Source organism: Pseudophryne corroboree, chromosome 9, assembly GCF_028390025.1.
Source record: "Pseudophryne corroboree isolate aPseCor3 chromosome 9, aPseCor3.hap2, whole genome shotgun sequence".
Lineage (NCBI taxonomy): Eukaryota > Metazoa > Chordata > Amphibia > Anura > Myobatrachidae > Pseudophryne > Pseudophryne corroboree.
In genome coordinates, this window is record NC_086452.1 from 439,379,212 (window position 1) to 439,400,076 (window position 20,865).

The following is a 20,865-nucleotide window of genomic DNA, read 5'->3' on the forward strand; positions in this document are numbered from 1 at the left end:
TGCGCCGCTGGTGATCTCCTCGTGGTCTCAAGCGTCCGCTACGCTGATAGCCTATCATTACGTTAGTCGGCAGCCAATAGCGTGCCTGCCTGTGATCTCTTGGCCGTGAGCGAACGTGACGCTTGAGCGTCTCGACTACGGCTAAGCGATTGTTACGCAACGTGCGTACCCTTACGGTATTCCATACGCCAATAGCGTACTGTGTTCTTTGACCTCTTAAAGGGTTTTAAGTAAGATAAATATTTAGCTTTATCACTATATTGGGTGCAGTGCACACGGGCCCCTGGGTCCAGAGGGGGCCCCCACCACACACACTGCACCCATTTTTCCTATACTTACCTTTCCGGAGTCCATCGCTGACCGTGTGTGGGTCCCTCCTCTCCTGTAGCCAACACTGTCGCTGCTAGTACACTGAGCCCTAGACACTCTGGCACAGTGCCAGAGTCTACAGCACATGTGCAGGACTCCGGAAAAATGGCGCGGCGCCCATTTTTCCGGAGTCCTGCACATGTGCTGTAGACTCTGGCACTGTGCTAGCAGCGGCAGTGACGGCTACAGGAGAGGAGGGGGCCCACACATGGAGTCTACACAAGGGTCCCCTTTCTCTAGAAACGCCACTGGTGCAGGGTGGGCCCCCTGCACCCATTATAGAAACACCAATGTGCCTTTGGCTTCCACATGTACTGACATCCATTGGCACAGCGCAGTAGCATGGCAGAGGAGACAATAGAGGAAGTCATGTGATTGCATTACTTCTCTTTGGGGCAGATGTATTAACCTGGAGAAGGGATAAAGCAGTGATAAGTGGAAGGTGATAGCGCACCAGCCAATCATTACGGATTTGAAAAATGACAGGAGCTGATTGGCTGGTGCGCTATCACCTTCCCCTTATCACTGCTTTATCCCTTCTCCAAGCTTAATACTCCAATTGGAGAACATGTTCTGGCGACTTACTAATGATACATTTTTGACACTAAGGGGGTCATTCGAGTGTGGACGCAAAGTGGCGGTTGCTACTGCAGAGGGCTGTGCTTCCCGGAAGAGCAGCTTAGCCTGCGCGTCCACAAAGGTAATCAGGCTCTACGTGGCGACCAAATGTGCGACAATGTTACCGATGTTTCTGCAGTCATGCCGCGCCGTACGCAAAGATTGCATGGGTGAGCTTCTGCCAATACATCACACAACAGAGGAAAAAGAACACAATTTTGTGAGTGCACTTGGTCCAAATAACGTTATAAAAGTTAAATCTTTATTGATATGTATTACAATTCTGAATGTACGCATGTCACAGGAAATGGGGAAGTATGAGAACACAGTGTGTGAAAGAAAACCGTGAATTCAAATTCTTATAATAGACCTCTGGCTGCTGTCTCGCCTTATTGCCTAGATATCAGGTAGTAATCCGTATATATGGGCTAATTTGCCTTATTAAAAATGTATATAACATATTTTATAATGCAGATAGTTATCAATCAATCAATCAATCAATCAATCAATCAATCAATCAATCGATCAGTCCTCTTAGAGACTTATCAGTGCTCTCTCATTGCTGTAAGTGGGGTGTGGTATGGCAGGTAGATAGTAACTAGGTCGACAGTGTCTAGGTCGACCACTATTGGTCGACAGTAAATAGGTCGACAGGGTCTCTAGGTGGACAGGTCAAAAGGTCGACATGTGTTTTTCATGTTTTTTTGTGTTGTTTTCTTTGTAGAGTTACCAGGAACCCCAATTAGTGCACCGTGTCCGCTCGCATGGTTTGGGCAAGGTGCCTCGCTCCACTGCCGCTGCGCTCGGCACAGGTTACTATACCCAATTGTAGTCCACGTGGATTGTTACGTATGAAAAGGTTCAGAAAAAAAGAAAAAAAATGTGAAAAATGCATGTCGACCTTTTGACCTGTCGACCTAGAAACCCTGTCGACCTAGTTACTGTCGACCAATAGTGGTCAACTTAGATAGTGTTGACCTAGTTACCGTCGACCTAGAGACCGGATCCCCTGTAAGGGTGTCTTTTATTTGGTGTGAGTAGATACTTCACTTCCACTAATAATACTGATGATAATAATATAATAATATAATAATGATAATGATATAATATAAAAATATAATAATGATAATGATATAATACAATATACTAATAATACTGATGATAATAATATAATAATGATATAATATAAAAATATAATAATGATAATGATATAATACAATATACTAATAATACTGATGATAATAATATAATAATGATAATGATATAATATAAAAATATAATAATGATAATGATATAATACAATATACTAATAATACTGATGATAATAATATAATAATGATATAATATAAAAATATTATAATGATAATGATATAATACAATGTACTAATAATACTGATGATAATAATAATATAATAATGATATAATATAAAAATATAATAATGATAATGATATAATACAATATACTAATAATACGGATGATAATAATATAATAATGATATAATATAAAAATATAATAATGATAATGATATAATACAATATACTAATAATACTGATGATAATAATATAATAATGATATAATATAAAAATAAGAATTTACTTACCGATAATTCTATTTCTCGTAGTCCGTAGTGGATGCTGGGGACTCCGTAAGGACCATGGGGAACAGCGGATCCGCAGGAGACAGGGCACAAAAATAAAAGCTTTAGGATCAGGTGATGTGCACTGGCTCCTCCCCCTATGACCCTCCTCCAAGCCTCAGTTAGGATACTGTGCCCGGACGAGCGTACACAATAAGGAAGGATTTTGAATCCCGGGTAAGACTCATACCAGCCACACCAATCACACTGTACAACCTGTGATCTGAACCCAGTTAACAGCATGATAACAGCGGAGCCTCTGAAAAGATGGCTCACAACAATAATAACCCGTTTTAGTTAACAATAACTATGTACAAGTATTGCAGACAATCCGCACTTGGGATGGGCGCCCAGCATCCACTACGGACTACGAGAAATAGAATTATCGGTAAGTAAATTCTTATTTTCTCTGACGTCCTAAGTGGATGCTGGGGACTCCGTAAGGACCATGGGGATTATACCAAAGCTCCCAAACGGGCGGGAGAGTGCGGATGACTCTGCAGCACCGAATGAGAGAACTCCAGGTCCTCCTCAGCCAGGGTATCAAATTTGTAGAATTTTGCAAACGTGTTTGCCCCTGACCAAGTAGCAGCTCGGCAAAGTTGTAAAGCCGAGACCCCTCGGGCAGCCGCCCAAGATGAGCCCACCTTCCTTGTGGAATGGGCATTTACATATTTTGGCTGTGGCAGGCCTGCCACAGAATGTGCAAGCTGAATTGTACTACACATCCAACTAGCAATCGTCTGCTTAGAAGCAAGAGCACCCAGTTTGTTGGGTGCATACAGGATAACAGCAAGTCAGTTTTCCTGACTCCAGCCGTCCTGGAAACATATATTTTCAGGGCCCTGACAACATCTAGCAACTTGGAGTCCTCCAAGTCCCTAGTAGCCGCAGGTACCACAATAAGCTGGTTCAGGTGAAACGCTGACACCACCTTAGGGAGAAACTGGGGACGAGTCCGCAGCTCTGCCCTGTCCGAATGGACAATCAGATATGGGCTTTTGTGAGACAAAGCCGCCAATTCTGACACTCGCCTGGCCGAGGCCAGGGCCAACAGCATGGTCACTTTCCATGTGAGATATTTCAAATCCACAGATTTGAGCGGTTTAAACCAATGTGATTTGAGGAATCCCAGAACTACGTTGAGATCCCACAGTGCCACTGGAGGCACAAAAGGGGGTTGTATATGCAGTACTCCCTTGACAAACTTCTGGACTTCAGGAACTGAAGCCAATTCTTTCTGGAAGAAAATCGACAGGGCCGAAATTTAACCTTAATGGACCCCAATTTGAGGCCCATAGACACTCCTGTTTGCAGGAAATGCAGGAATCGACCGAGTTGAAATTCCTCCGTGAGGCCTTCCTGGCCTCACACCATGCAACATATTTTCGCCAAATGTGGTGATAATGTTGTGAGGTCACCTCCTTCCTGGCTCTGACCTGGGTAGGGATGACCTCTTCCGGAATGCCTTTTTCCCTTAGTATCCGGCGTTCAACCGCCATGCCGTCAAACGCAGCCGCGGTAAGACTTGGAACAGACATGATCCTTGCTGAAGCAAGTCCCTTCTTAGTATCTCTTGAAGTTCCGGGTACCAAGTCCTTCTTGGCCAATCCGGAGCCACGAGTATAGTTCTTACTCCTCTCCGTCTTATAATTCTCAGTACCTTGGGTATGAGAGGCAGAGGAGGGAACACATACACCGACTGGTACACCCACGGTGTTACCAGAGCGTCCCTGCTATTGCCTGAGGGTCTCTTGACCTGGCGCAATACCTGTCCAGTTTTTTGTTCAGACGGGACGCCATCATGTCCACCTTTGGTCTTTCCCAACGGTTCACAATCATGTGGAAGACTTCCAGATGAAGTCCCCACTCTCCCGGGTGGAGGTCGTGCCAGCTGAGGAAGTCTGCTTCCCAGTTGTCCACTCCCGGAATGAACACCGCTGACAGTGTTATCACATGATTTTTCGCCCAGCGAAGAATCCTTGCTGCCATTGCCCTCCTGCTTCTTGTGCCGCCCTGTCTGTTTACGTGGGCGACTGCCGTGATGTTGTCCGACTGGATCAGCACCGGTTGACTTTGAAGCAGAGGTCTTCCTAGGCACAGAGCATTGTAAATTGCCCTTAGCTCCAGTATATTTATGTGGAGAGAAGTCTCCAGACTTGACCACACTCCTTGGAAATTTCTTCCCTGTGTGACTGCTCCCCAGCCTCTCAGGCTGGCATCCGTGGTCACCAGGACCCAGTCCTGAATGCCGAATCTGCTGCCCTCTAGTAGATGAGCACTCTGCAGCCACCACAGAAGAGACACCCTTGTCCTTGGAGACAGGATTATCCGCTGATGCATCTGAAGATGCGATCCGGACCATTTGTCCAGCAGATCCCACTGAAAAATTCTTGCGTGAAATCTGCCGAATGGAATCGCTTCGTAAGAAGCCACCATTTTTCCCAGGACTCTTGTGCATTGATGCACTGACACTTGGCCTGGTTCTAGGAGGTTCCTAACTAGCTCGGATAACTCCCTGGCTTTCTCCTCCGGGAGAAACACCTTTTTCTGGACTGTGTCCAGAATCATCCCTAGGAACAGCAGACGTGTCGTCGGAATCAGCTGCGATTTTGGAATATTTAGAATCCACCCGTGCTGTCGTAGACCTACTTGAGATAGTGCTACTCCGACCTCCAACTGTTCTCTGGACCTTGCCCTTATCAGGAGATCGTCCAAGTAAGGGATAATTAAGACGCCTTTTCTTTGAAGAAGAATCATCATTTCGGCCATTACCTTGGTAAAGACCCGGGGTGCCGTGGACAATCCAAACGGCAGCGTCTGAAACTGATAGTGACAGTTCTGTACCACGAACCTGAGGTACCCTTGGTGAGAAGGGCAAATTGGGACATGGAGGTAAGCATCCTTGATGTCCAGGGACACCATATAGTCCCCTTCTTCCTGGTTCGCTATCACTGCTCTGAGTGACTCCATCTTGATTTGAACCTTTGTATGTAAGTGTTCAAAGATTTCAGATTTAGAATAGGTCTCACCGAGCCGTCTGGCTTCAGTACCACAAATAGTGTGGAATAATACCCCTTTCCTTGTTGTAGGAGGGGTACTTTGATTATCACCTGCTGGGAATACAGTAGAGATGAGCGGGTTCGGTTTCTCTGAATCCGAACCCGCCAGAACTTCATGTTTTTTTTCACGGGTCCGAGCGACTCGGATCTTCCCGCCTTGCTCGGTTAACCCGAGCGCGCCCGAACGTCATCATGACGCTGTCGGATTCTCGCGAGGCTCGGATTCTATCGCGAGACTCGGATTCTATATAAGGAGCCGCGCGTCGCCGCCATTTTCACACGTGCATTGAGATTGATAGGGAGAGGACGTGGCTGGCGTCCTCTCCATTTAGATTATAAGAGACTGAGAGAGATTTACTGGAGCTGACTAGGAGGAGTACTGTTACTGTAGAAGTGTAGAGACTGAGTGGAGAGAGTTTACTAGTGAGGACAGTGCAGTTTACTTTATAATCCGTTCTCTGCCTGAAAAAAGCGATACACAGCACACAGTGACTCAGTCACATACCATATCTGTGTGCACTGCTCAGGCTCAGGCCAGTGTGCTGCATCATCTATTATCTATATATAATATTATATATATCTGTCTGACTGCTCAGCTCACACAGCTTATAATTGTGGGGGAGACTGGGGAGCACTACTGCAGTGCCAGTTATAGGTTATAGCAGGAGCCAGGAGTACATAATATATTATATAGTGAGTGACCACCAGACACACAGTGCAGTTTATTTAATATATCCGTTCTCTGCCTGAAAAAAGCGATACACACAGTGACTCAGTCAGTCACATACCATATCTGTGTGCACTGCTCAGGCTCAGGCCAGTGTGCTGCATCATCTATTATCTATATATAATATTATATATATCTGTCTGACTGCTCAGCTCACACAGCTTATAATTGTGGGGGAGACTGGGGAGCACTACTGCAGTGCCAGTTATAGGTTATAGCAGGAGCCAGGAGTACATAATATATTATATAGTGAGTGACCACCAGACACACAGTGCAGTTTATTTAATATATCCGTTCTCTGCCTGAAAAAAGCGATACACACAGTGACTCAGTCAGTCACATACCATATCTGTGTGCACTGCTCAGGCTCAGGCCAGTGTGCTGCATCATCTATTATCTATATATAATATTATATATATATATATCTGTCTGACTGCTCAGCTCACACAGCTTATAATTGTGGGGGAGACTGGGGAGCACTACTGCAGTGCCAGTTATAGGTTATAGCAGGAGCCAGGAGTACATAATATATTATATAGTGAGTGACCACCAGACACACAGTGCAGTTTATTTAATATATCCGTTCTCTGCCTGAAAAAAGCGATACACACAGTGACTCAGTCAGTCACATACCATATCTGTGTGCACTGCTCAGGCTCAGGCCAGTGTGCTGCATCATCTATTATCTATATATAATATTATATATATCTGTCTGACTGCTCAGCTCACACAGCTTATAATTGTGGGGGAGACTGGGGAGCACTACTGCAGTGCCAGTTATAGGTTATAGCAGGAGCCAGGAGTACATAATATATTATATAGTGAGTGACCACCAGACACACAGTGCAGTTTATTTAATATATCCGTTCTCTGCCTGAAAAAAGCGATACACACAGTGACTCAGTCAGTCACATACCATATCTGTGTGCACTGCTCAGGCTCAGGCCAGTGTGCTGCATCATCTATTATCTATATATAATATTATATATATCTGTCTGACTGCTCAGCTCACACAGCTTATAATTGTGGGGGAGACTGGGGAGCACTACTGCAGTGCCAGTTATAGGTTATAGCAGGAGCCAGGAGTACATAATATATTATATAGTGAGTGACCACCAGACACACAGTGCAGTTTATTTAATATATCCGTTCTCTGCCTGAAAAAAGCGATACACACAGTGACTCAGTCAGTCACATACCATATCTGTGTGCACTGCTCAGGCTCAGGCCAGTGTGCTGCATCATCTATTATCTATATATAATATTATATATATCTGTCTGACTGCTCAGCTCACACAGCTTATAATTGTGGGGGAGACTGGGGAGCACTACTGCAGTGCCAGTTATAGGTTATAGCAGGAGCCAGGAGTACATAATATATTATATAGTGAGTGACCACCAGACACACAGTGCAGTTTATTTAATATATCCGTTCTCTGCCTGAAAAAAGCGATACACACAGTGACTCAGTCAGTCACATACCATATCTGTGTGCACTGCTCAGGCTCAGGCCAGTGTGCTGCATCATCTATATATATTATATATCTGTCTGACTGCTCAGCTCACACAGCTTATAATTGTGGGGGAGACTGGGGAGCACTACTGCAGTGCCAGTTATAGGTTATAGCAGGAGCCAGGAGTACATATTATATTAAAATTAAACAGTGCACACTTTTGCTGCAGGAGTGCCACTGCCAGTGTGACTGACCAGTGACCTGACCACACTGACCACCAGTATAGTTAGTAGTATACTTATATTGTGATTGCCTGAAAAAGTTAAACACTCGTCGTGTAACTTCACTTGTGTGTTTTTTTTTTTTTATTCTATAAAAATAAAACTCATTCTGCTGACAGACAGTGTCCAGCAGGTCCGTCATTATATAATATATAATATATACCTGTCCGGCTGCAGTAGTGATATATATATATTTTTTATATCATTTATCATCCAGTCGCAGCAGACACAGTACGGTAGTTCACGGCTGTGGCTACCTCTGTGTCTCTGCACTCGGCAGGCAGTCCGTCCATAATTGTAATACCACCTAACCGTGGATTTTTTTCATTCTTCTTTATACATACATAGTTACATAGACATCTTCTCTTTATCAACCAGTCTATATTAGCTGCAGACACAGTACAGTACGGTAGTTCACGGCTGTGGCTACCTCTGTGTCTGCACTCGGCAGGCAGTCCGTCCATAATTGTATACCACCTAACCGTGGTTTTTTTTCATTCTTCTTTATACATACATAGTTACATAGACATCTTCTCTTTATCAACCAGTCTATATTAGCTGCAGACACAGTACAGTACGGTAGTTCACGGCTGTGGCTACCTCTGTGTCTGCACTCGGCAGGCAGTCCGTCCATAATTGTATACCACCTAACCGTGGATTTTTTTCAGTCTTCTTTATACATACATAGTTACATAGACATCTTCTCTTTATCAACCAGTCTATATTAGCTGCAGACACAGTACAGTACGGTAGTTCACGGCTGTGGCTACCTCTGTGTCTGCAGTCGGCAGGCAGTCCATAATTGTATACTAGTATCCATCTCCATTGTTTACCTGAGGTGCCTTTTAGTTGTGCCTATTAAAATATGGAGAACAAAAATGTTGAGGTTCCAAAATTAGGGAAAGATCAAGATCCACTTCCACCTCGTGCTGAAGCTGCTGCCACTAGTCATGGCCGAGACGATGAAATGCCAGCAACGTCGTCTGCCAAGGCCGATGCCCAATGTCATAGTACAGAGCATGTCAAATCCAAAACACCAAATATCAGAAAAAAAAGGACTCCAAAACCTAAAATAAAATTGTCGGAGGAGAAGCGTAAACTTGCCAATATGCCATTTACCACACGGAGTGGCAAGGAACGGCTGAGGCCCTGGCCTATGTTCATGGCTAGTGGTTCAGCTTCACATGAGGATGGAAGCACTCAGCCTCTCGCTAGAAAAATGAAAAGACTCAAGCTGGCAAAAGCAGCACAGCAAAGAACTGTGCATTCTTCGAAATCCCAAATCCACAAGGAGAGTCCAATTGTGTCGGTTGCGATGCCTGACCTTCCCAACACTGGACGTGAAGAGCATGCGCCTTCCACCATTTGCACGCCCCCTGCAAGTGCTGGAAGGAGCACCCGCAGTCCAGTTCCTGATAGTCAGATTGAAGATGTCAGTGTTGAAGTACACCAGGATGAGGAGGATATGGGTGTTGCTGGCGCTGGGGAGGAAATTGACCAGGAGGATTCTGATGGTGAGGTGGTTTGTTTAAGTCAGGCACCCGGGGAGACACCTGTTGTCCGTGGGAGGAATATGGCCGTTGACATGCCTGGTGAAAATACCAAAAAAATCAGCTCTTCGGTGTGGAGGTATTTCACCAGAAATGCGGACAACAGGTGTCAAGCCGTGTGTTCCCTTTGTCAAGCTGTAATAAGTAGGGGTAAGGACGTTAACCACCTCGGAACATCCTCCCTTATACGTCACCTGCAGCGCATTCATAATAAGTCAGTGACAAGTTCAAAAACTTTGGGTGACAGCGGAAGCAGTCCACTGACCAGTAAATCCCTTCCTCTTGTAACCAAGCTCACGCAAACCACCCCACCAACTCCCTCAGTGTCAATTTCCTCCTTCCCCAGGAATGCCAATAGTCCTGCAGGCCATGTCACTGGCAATTCTGATGAGTCCTCTCCTGCCTGGGATTCCTCCGATGCATCCTTGCGTGTAACGCCTACTGCTGCTGGCGCTGCTGTTGTTGCCGCTGGGAGTCGATGGTCATCCCAGAGGGGAAGTCATAAGCCCACTTGTACTACTTCCAGTAAGCAATTGACTGTTCAACAGTCCTTTGCGAGGAAGATGAAATATCACAGCAGTCATCCTACTGCAAAGCGAATAACTGAGGCCTTGACAACTATGTTGGTGTTAGACGTGCGTCCGGTATCCGCCGTTAGTTCACAGGGAACTAGACAATTTATTGAGGCAGTGTGCCCCCGTTACCAAATACCATCTAGGTTCCACTTCTCTAGGCAGGCGATACCGAGAATGTACACGGACGTCAGAAAAAGACTCACCAGTGTCCTAAAAAATGCAGTTGTACCCAATGTCCACTTAACCACGGACATGTGGACAAGTGGAGCAGGGCAGGGTCAGGACTATATGACTGTGACAGCCCACTGGGTAGATGTATGGACTCCCGCCGCAAGAACAGCAGCGGCGGCACCAGTAGCAGCATCTCGCAAACGCCAACTCTTTCCTAGGCAGGCTACGCTTTGTATCACCGCTTTCCAGAATATGCACACAGCTGAAAACCTCTTACGGCAACTGAGGAAGATCATCGCGGAATGGCTTACCCCAATTGGACTCTCCTGTGGATTTGTGGCATCGGACAACGCCAGCAATATTGTGTGTGCATTAAATATGGGCAAATTCCAGCACGTCCCATGTTTTGCACATACCTTGAATTTGGTGGTGCAGAATTTTTTAAAAAATGACAGGGGCGTGCAAGAGATGCTGTCGGTGGCCAGAAGAATTGCGGGACACTTTCGGCGTACAGGCACCACGTACAGAAGACTGGAGCACCACCAAAAACTACTGAACCTGCCCTGCCATCATCTGAAGCAAGAAGTGGTAACGAGGTGGAATTCAACCCTCTATATGCTTCAGAGGTTGGAGGAGCAGCAAAAGGCCATTCAAGCCTATACAATTGAGCACGATATAGGAGGTGGAATGCACCTGTCTCAAGTGCAGTGGAGAATGATTTCAACGTTGTGCAAGGTTCTGATGCCCTTTGAACTTGCCACACGTGAAGTCAGTTCAGACACTGCCAGCCTGAGTCAGGTCATTCCCCTCATCAGGCTTTTGCAGAAGAAGCTGCAGGCATTGGAGAAGGAGCTAAAAGGGAGCGATTCCGCTAGGCATGTGGGACTTGTGGATGCAGCCCTTAATTTGCTTAACAAGGATTCACGGGTGGTCAATCTGTTGAAATCAGAGCACTACATTTTGGCCAGCGTGCTCGATCCTAGATTTAAAGCCTACCTTGGATCTCTCTTTCCGGCAGACACAAGTCTGCTGGGGTTGAAAGACCTGCTGGTGACAAAATTGTCAAGTCAAGCGGAACGCGACCTGTCAACATCTCCTCCTTCACATTCTCCCGCAACTGGGGGTGCGAGGAAAAGGCTCAGAATTCCGAGCCCACCCGCTGGCGGTGATGCAGGGCAGTCTGGAGCGACTGCTGATGCTGACATCTGGTCCGGACTGAAGGACCTGACAACGATTACGGACATGTCGTCTACTGTCACTGCATATGATTCTCTCAACATTGATAGAATGGTGGAGGATTATATGAGTGACCGCATCCAAGTAGGCACGTCACACAGTCCGTACTTATACTGGCAGGAAAAAGAGGCAATTTGGAGGCCCTTGCACAAACTGGCTTTATTCTACCTAAGTTGCCCTCCCACAAGTGTGTACTCCGAAAGAGTGTTTAGTGCCGCCGCTCACCTTGTCAGCAATCGGCGTACGAGGTTACATCCAGAAAATGTGGAGAAGATGATGTTCATTAAAATGAATTATAATCAATTCCTCCGTGGAGACATTGACCAGCAGCAATTGCCTCCACAAAGTACACAGGGAGCTGAGATGGTGGATTCCAGTGGGGACGAATTGATAATCTGTGAGGAGGGGGATGTACACGGTGATATATCGGAGGATGATGATGAGGTGGACATCTTGCCTCTGTAGAGCCAGTTTGTGCAAGGAGAGATTAATTGCTTCTTTTTTGGTGGGGGTCCAAACCAACCCGTCATTTCAGTCACAGTCGTGTGGCAGACCCTGTCACTGAAATGATGGGTTGGTTAAAGTGTGCATGTCCTGTTTATACAACATAAGGGTGGGTGGGAGGGCCCAAGGACAATTCCATCTTGCACCTCTTTTTTCTTTAATTTTTCTTTGCGTCATGTGCTGTTTGGGGAGGGTTTTTTGGAAGGGACATCCTGCGTGACACTGCAGTGCCACTCCTAGATGGGCCCGGTGTTTGTGTCGGCCACTAGGGTCGCTAATCTTACTCACACAGTCAGCTACCTCATTGCGCCTCTTTTTTTCTTTGCGTCATGTGCTGTTTGGGGAGGGTTTTTTGGAAGGGACATCCTGCGTGACACTGCAGTGCCACTCCTAGATGGGCCCGGTGTTTGTGTCGGCCACTAGGGTCGCTAATCTTACTCACACAGCTACCTCATTGCGCCTCTTTTTTTCTTTGCGTCATGTGCTGTTTGGGGAGGGTTTTTTGGAAGGGACATCCTGCGTGACACTGCAGTGCCACTCCTAGATGGGCCCGGTGTTTGTGTCGGCCACTAGGGTCGCTAATCTTACTCACACAGCTACCTCATTGCGCCTCTTTTTTTCTTTGCGTCATGTGCTGTTTGGGGAGGGTTTTTTGGAAGGGCCATCCTGCGTGACACTGCAGTGCCACTCCTAGATGGGCCCGGTGTTTGTGTCGGCCACTAGGGTCGCTAATCTTACTCACACAGCTACCTCATTGCGCCTCTTTTTTTCTTTGCGTCATGTGCTGTTTGGGGAGGGTTTTTTGGAAGGGACATCCTGCGTGACACTGCAGTGCCACTCCTAGATGGGCCCGGTGTTTGTGTCGGCCACTAGGGTCGCTTATCTTACTCACACAGCGACCTCGGTGCAAATTTTAGGACTAAAAATAATATTGTGAGGTGTGAGGTATTCAGAATAGACTGAAAATGAGTGTAAATTATGGTTTTTGAGGTTAATAATACTTTGGGATCAAAATGACCCCCAAATTCTATGATTTAAGCTGTTTTTTAGTGTTTTTTGAAAAAAACACCCGAATCCAAAACACACCCGAATCCGACAAAAAAAATTCGGTGAGGTTTTGCCAAAACGCGTTCGAACCCAAAACACGGCCGCGGAACCGAACCCAAAACCAAAACACAAAACCCGAAAAATTTCAGGCGCTCATCTCTAGAATACAGCTTGTGAATTGTTTCCAATACTGCCTCCCTGTCGGAGGGAGACGTTGGTAAAGCAGACTTCAGGAACCTGCGAGGGGGAGACGTCTCTTCCAATCTGTACCCCTGGGATACTACTTGTAGGATCCAGGGGTCCACTTGCGAGTGAGCCCACTGCGCGCTGAATTCTTGAGACGACCCCCCACCGCACCTGAGTCCGCTTGTACGGCCCCAGCGTCATGCTGAGGACTTGGCAGAAGCGGTGGAGGGCTTCTGTTCCTGTGAAGGAGCTGCCTGCTGCAGTCTTCTTCCCTTTCCTCTACCCCTGGGCAGATATGACTGGCCTTTTGCCCGCTTGCCCTTATGGGGACGAAAGGACTGAGGCTGAAAAGACGGTGTCTTTTTCTGCTGAGATGTGACTTGGGGTAAAAAAGGTGGATTTTCCAGCTGTTGCCGTGGCCACCAGGTCCTATGGACCGACCCCAAATAACTCCTCCCCTTTATACGGCAATACTTCCATGTGCCGTTTGGAATCTGCATCACCTGACCACTGTCGTGTCCATAAACATCTTCTGGCAGACATGGACATCGCACTTACTCTTGATGCCAGAGTGCAAATATCCCTCTGTGCATCTCGCATATATAGAAATGCATCTTTTAAATGCTCTATAGTCAATAAAATACTGTCCCTGTCAAGGGTATCAATATTTTCAGTCAGGGAATCCGACCAAGCCACCCCAGCGCTGCACATCCAGGCTGAGGCGATCGCTGGTCGCAGTATAACACCAGTATGTGTGTATATACTTTTTAGGATATTTTCCAGCCTCCTATCAGCTGGCTCCTTGAGGGTGGCCGTATCTGGAGACGGTAACGCCACTTGTTTTGATAAGCGTGTGAGCGCCTTATCCACCCTAGGGGGTGTCATCACACACTTCATTTAATTTATCTGATTCAGGAAAAAATAAGAATTTACTTACCGATAATTCTATTTCTCATAGTCCGTAGTGGATGCTGGGGACTCCGTCAGGACCATGGGGATTAGCGGCTCCGCAGGAGACAGGGCACAAAAGTAAAAGCTTTAGGATCAGGTGGTGTGCACTGGCTTCTCCCCCTATGACCCTCCTCCAAGCCTCAGTTAGGATACTGTGCCCGGACGAGCGTACACAATAAGGAAGGATTTTGAATCCCGGGTAAGACTCATACCAGCCACACCAATCACACTGTACAACCTGTGATCTGAACCCAGTTAACAGCATGATAACAGCGGAGCCTCTGAAAAGATGGCTCACAACAATAATAACCCGATTTTTGTAACAATAACTATGTACAAGTATTGCAGACAATCCGCACTTGGGATGGGCGCCCAGCATCCACTACGGACTATGAGAAATAGAATTATCGGTAAGTAAATTCTTATTTTCTCTGACGTCCTAAGTGGATGCTGGGGACTCCGTCAGGACCATGGGGATTATACCAAAGCTCCCAAACGGGCGGGAGAGTGCGGATGACTCTGCAGCACCGAATGAGAGAACTCCAGGTCCTCCTCAGTCAGGGTGTGCCCCTGACCAAGTAGCTGCTCGGCAAAGTTGTAAAGCCGAGACCCCTCGGGCAGCCGCCCAAGATGAGCCCACCTTCCTTGTGGAATGGGCATTTACATATTTTGGCTGTGGCAGGCCTGCCACAGCATGTGCAAGCTGAATTGTACTACACATCCAACTAGCAATCGTCTGCTTAGAAGCAAGAGCACCCAGTTTATTGGGTGCATACAGGATAACAGCAAGTCAGTTTTCCTGACTCCAGCCGTCCTGGAAACCTATATTTTCAGGGCCCTGACAACATCTAGCAACTTGGAGTCCTCCAAGTCCCTAGTAGCCGCAGTTACCACAATAAGCTGGTTCAGGTGAAACACTGACACCACCTTAGGGAGAAACTGGGGACGAGTCCGCAGCTCTGCCCTGTCCGAATGGACAATCAGATATGGGCTTTTGTGAGACAAAGCCGCCAATTCTGACACTCGCCTGGCCGAGGCCAGGGCCAACAGCATGGTCACTTTCCATGTGAGATATTTCAAATCCACAGATTTGAGCGGTTTAAACCAATGTGATTTGAGGAATCCCAGAACTACGTTGAGATCCCACAGTGCCACTGGAGGCACAAAAGGGGGTTGTATATGCAGTACTCCCTTGACAAACTTCTGGACTTCAGGAACTGAAGCCAATTCTTTCTGGAAGAAAATCGACAGGGCCGAAATTTTAACCTTAATGGACCCCAATTTGAGGCCCATAGACACTCCTGTTTGCAGGAAATGCAGGAATCGACCGAGTTGAAATTTCTTCGTGGGGCCTTCCTGGCCTCACACCACGCAACATATTTTCGCCACATGTGGTGATAATGTTGTGCGGTCACCTCCTTCCTGGCTTTGACCAGGGTAGGAATGACCTCTTCCGGAATGCCTTTTTCCCTTAGGATCCGGCGTTCAACCGCCATGCCGTCAAACGCAGCCGCGGTAAGTCTTGGAACAGACATGGTACTTGCTGAAGCAAGTCCCTTCTTAGCGGCAGAGGCCATGAGTCCTCTGTGAGCATCTCTTGAAGTTCCAGGTACCAAGTCCTTCTTGGCCAATCCGGAGCCACGAGTATAGTTCTTACTCCTCTACGTCTTATAATTCTCAGTACCTTGGGTATGAGAAGCAGAGGAGGGAACACATACACTGACTGGTACACCCACGGTGTTACCAGAGCGTCCCCAGCTATTGCCTGAGGGTCTCTTGACCTGGCGCAATACCTGTCCAGTTTTTTGTTCAGGCGGGACGCCATCATGTCCACCTTTGGTCTTTCTCAATGGTTCACAATCATGTGGAAGACTTCCCGATGAAATCCCCACTCTCCCGGGCGTCGGAATGAACACTGCTGACAGTGCTATCACCTGATTTTCCGCCCAGCGAAGAATCCTTGCAGTTTCTGCTATTGCCCTTCTGCTTCTTGTGCCGCCCTGTCTGTTTACGTGGGCGACTGCCGTGATGTTGTCCCACTGGATCAATACCGGCTGACCTTGAAGCAGAGGTCTTGCTAAGCTTAGAGCATTGTAACTTGCCCTTAGCTCCAGTATATTTATGTGGAGAGAATTCTCCAGACTTGATCACACTCCCTGGAAATTTTTTCCCTGTGTGACTGCTCCCCAGCCTCTTAGGCTGGCATCCCTGGTCACCAGGACCCTTCCTGAATGCCGAATCTGCGGCCCATTAGTAGATGAGTACTTTGCAGCCACCGCAGAAGAAACACCCTTGTCCTTGGAGACAGGGTTATCCGCTGATGCATCTGAAGATGCGATCCGGACCATTTTTTCAGCAGATCCCACTGAAAAGTTCTTGCGTGAAAACTGCCGAATGGAATCGCTTCGTAAGAAGCCACCATTTTTCCCAGGACCCTTGTGCAATGATGCACTGACACCTTTCCTGGTTTTAGGAGGTTCCTGACTAGCTCGGATAACTCCCTGGCTTTCTTCTCCGGGAGAAACACCCTTTTCTGGACTGTGTCCAGAATCATCCCTAGGAACAGCCGATGTGTCGTCGGAAACAACTGCGGTTTTGGAATATTTAGAATCCACCCGTGCTGTCGTAGAACTACTTGAGATAGTGCTACTCCGACCTCCAACTGTTCTCTGGACCTTGCTCTTATCAGGAGGTCGTCCATTTTCTTTGAAGAAGAATCATCATTTCGGCCATTACCTTGGTAAAGACCCGGGGTGCCGTGGACAATCCAAACGGCAGCGTCTGAAACTGATAGTGACAGTTCTGTACCACGAACCTGAGGTACCCTTGGTGAGAAGTGCAAATTGGGACATGGAGGTAAGTATCCCTGATGTCCCGGGACACCCTATAGTCCCCTTCTTCCTGGTTCGCTATCACTGCTCTGAGTGACTCCATCTTGATTTGAACCTTTGTAAGTGTTCAAATATTTCAGATTTAGAATAGGTCTCACCGAGCCTTCTGGCTTCAGTACCACAACATAGTGTGGAATAATACCCCTTTCCTTGTTGTAGGAGGGGTACTTTGATTATCACCTGCTGGGAATACAGCTTGTGAATTGTTTCCAATACTGCCTCCCTGTCGGAGGGAGACGTTGGTAAAGCAGACTTCAGGAACCTGCGAGGGGGAAACGTCTCGACTTTCCAATCTGTACCCCTGGGATCCTACTTGTAGGATCCAGGGGTCCTGTACGGCCCCAGCGTCATGCTGAGAAACTTGGCAGAAGCGGTGGAGGCTTCTGTTCCTGGGAATGGGCTGCCTGCTGCAGTCTTCTTCCCTTTCCTCTATCCCTGGGCAGATATGACTCTTATGGGGATGAAAGGACTGAGGCTGAAAAGACGGTGTCTTTTTCTGCAGAGATGTGACTTAGGGTAAAAACGGTGGATTTTCCAGCAGCTGCCGTGGCCACCAGGTCCGATGGACCGACCCCAAATAACTCCTCCCCTTTATACGGCAATACTTCTTTGTGCCGTTTGGAATCTGCATCACCTGACCACTGTCGTGTCCATAAACATCTTCTGGCAGATATGGACATCGCACTTACTCTTGATGCCAGAGTGCAAATATCCCTCTGTGCATCTCGTATATATAGAAATGCATCCTTTAAATGCTCTATAGTCAATAAAATACTGTCCCTGTCAAGGGTATCAATATTTTTAGTCAGGGAATCCGACCAAGCCACCCCAGCTCTGCACATCCAGGCTGAGGCGATCGCTGGTCGCAGTATAACACCAGTATGTGTGTATATACTTCTTAGGATATTTTCCAGCCTCCTATCAGTTGGCTCCTTGAGGACGGCCCTATCTGGAGACGGTACCGCCACTTGTTTTGATAAGCGTGTGAGCGCCTTATCCACCCTAAGGGGTGTTTCCCAACGCGCCCTAACTTCTGGCGGGAAAGGGTATACCGCCAATAATTTTCTATCGGGGGAAACCCACGCATCATCACACACTTCATTTAATTTATCTGATTCAGGAAAAACTACAGGTAGTTTTTTCACACCCCACATAATACCCTTTTTTGTGGTACTTGTAGTATCAGAAATATGTAACACCTCCTTCATTGCCCTTAACAAGTAACGTGTGGCCCTAAAGGAAAATACGTTTGTTTCTTCACCGTCGACACTGAAATCAGTGTCCGTGTCTGTGTCTGTGTCGACCGACTGAGGTAAATGGGCGCTTTAAAGCCCCTGACGGTGTTTGAGACGCCTGGACAGGTACTATTTTGTTTGCCGGCCGTCTCTGTTGACATTATCACGTAATTCCTTGAATAAGCCATCCATTCCGGTGTCGACTCCCTAGAGAGTGACATCACCATTACAGGCAATTGCTCCGCCTCCTCACCAACATCGTCCTCATACATGTCGACACACACGTACCGACACACAGCACACACACAGGGAATGCTCTGATAGAGGACAGGACCCCACTAGCCCTTTGGGGAGACAGAGGGAGAGTTTGCCAGCACACACCAAAAACGCTATAATTATACAGGGACAACCTTTATATAAGTGTTTTTCCCTTATAGCATTTTAATATATATAGTCATATCGCCAAATAAGTGCCCCCCCTCTCTGTTTTAACCCTGTTTCTGTAGTGCAGTGCAGGGGAGAGCCTGGGAGCCTTCCCACCAGCATTTCTGTGAGGGAAAATGGCGCTGTGTGCTGAGGAGAATAGGCCCCGCCCCCTTTTCGGCGGGCTTCTTCTCCCGTTTTTCTGAGACCTGGCAGGGGTTAAATACATCCATATAGCCCCCAGGGGCTATATGTGATGTATTTTTAGCCAGAATAAGGTACTATCATTGCTGCCCAGGGCGCCCCCCCCAGCGCCCTGCACCCTCAGTGACCGCTGCTATGAAGTGTGCTGACAACAATGGCGCACAGCTGCAGTGCTGTGCGCTACCTTATGAAGACTGAAAAGTCTTCTGCCGCCGGTTTCTGGACCTCTTCACTTTTCGGCATCTGCAAGGGGGTCGGCGGCGCGGCTCCGGGACGAACCCCAGGGTGAGACCTGTGTTCCGACTCCCTCTGGAGCTAATGGTGTCCAGTAGCCTAAGAAGCCAATCCATCCTGCACGCAGGTGAGTTCACTTCTCTCCCCTAAGTCCCTCGATGCAGTGAGCCTGTTGCCAGCAGGACTCACTGAAAATAAAAAACCTAACAAAACTTTTACTCTAAGCAGCTCTTTAGGAGAGCCACCTAGATTGCACCCTTCTCGGCCGGGCACAAAAATCTAACTGAGGCTTGGAGGAGGGTCATAGGGGGAGGAGCCAGTGCACACCACCTGATCCTAAAGCTTTTACTTTTGTGCCCTGTCTCCTGCGGAGCCGCTAATCCCCATGGTCCTGACGGAGTCCCCAGCATCCACTTAGGACGTCAGAGAAACTACAGGTAGTTTTTTCACACCCCACATAATACCCTTTTTTGTGGTACTTGTAGTATCAGAAATATGTAACACCTCCTTCCTTGCCCTTAACATGTAACGTGTGGCCCTAATGGAAAATACGTTTGTTTCTTCACCGTCGACACTGGAGTCAGTGTCCGTGTCTGTGTCGACCGACTGAGGTAATGGGCGTTTTAAAGCCCCTGACGGTGTTTGAGACGCCTGGACAGGTACTAATTGGTTTGCCGGCCGTCTCATGTCGTCAACCGACCTTGCAGCGTGCTGACATTATCACGTAATTCCCTAAATAAGCCATCCATTCCGGTGTCGACTCCCTAGAGAGTGACATCACCATTACAGGCAATTGCTCCGCCTCCTCACCAACATCGTCCTCATACATGTCGACACACACGTACCGACACACAGCACACACACAGGGAATGCTCTGATAGAGGACAGGACCCCACTAGCCCTTTGGGGAGACAGAGGGAGAGTTTGCCAGCACACACCAAAACGCTATAATTATACAGGGACAACGTTATATAAGTGTTTTCCCTTATAGCATCTTAATATATTATAATATCGCCACACAAAATGCCCCCCCTCTCTGTTTTAACCCTGTTTCTGTAGTGCAGTGCAGGGGAGAGCCTGGGAGCCTTCCTAGCAGCGGAGCTGTGTAGGAAAATGGCGCTGTGTGCTGAGGAGAATAGGCCCCGCCCCCTTTTCGGCAGGCTTCTTCTCCCGTTTTTCTGACAACCTGGCAGGGGTTAAATACATCCATATAGCCCCAGAGGCTATATGTGATGTATTTTTAGCCAGCATAGGTACTTTCATTGCTGCCCAGGGCGCCCCCCCCAGCGCCCTGCACCCTCAGTGACCGTTGGTGTGAAGTGTGCTGAGAGCAATGGCGCACAGCTGCCGTGCTGTGCGCTACCTTAAGAAGACTGGGAAGTCTTCAGCCGCCGATTTCTGGACCTCTTCTCTCTTCAGCATCTGCAAGGGGGTCGGCGGCGCGGCTCCGGTGACCCATCCAGGCTGTACCTGTGATCGTCCCTCTGGAGCTAGTGTCCGGTAGCCTAAG

The 20,865-nt window shown here is 47.5% G+C and overlaps 1 protein-coding gene across 2 annotated transcripts in view; it reads right to left on the reverse strand.

Moving 5' to 3' along the window:
- The window catches only part of KLHDC8B (kelch domain containing 8B), a 339,381-nt gene that overhangs the window by 239,632 nt on the left and 78,884 nt on the right, over nucleotides 1-20,865 (reverse strand). The window lies entirely within an intron of this gene.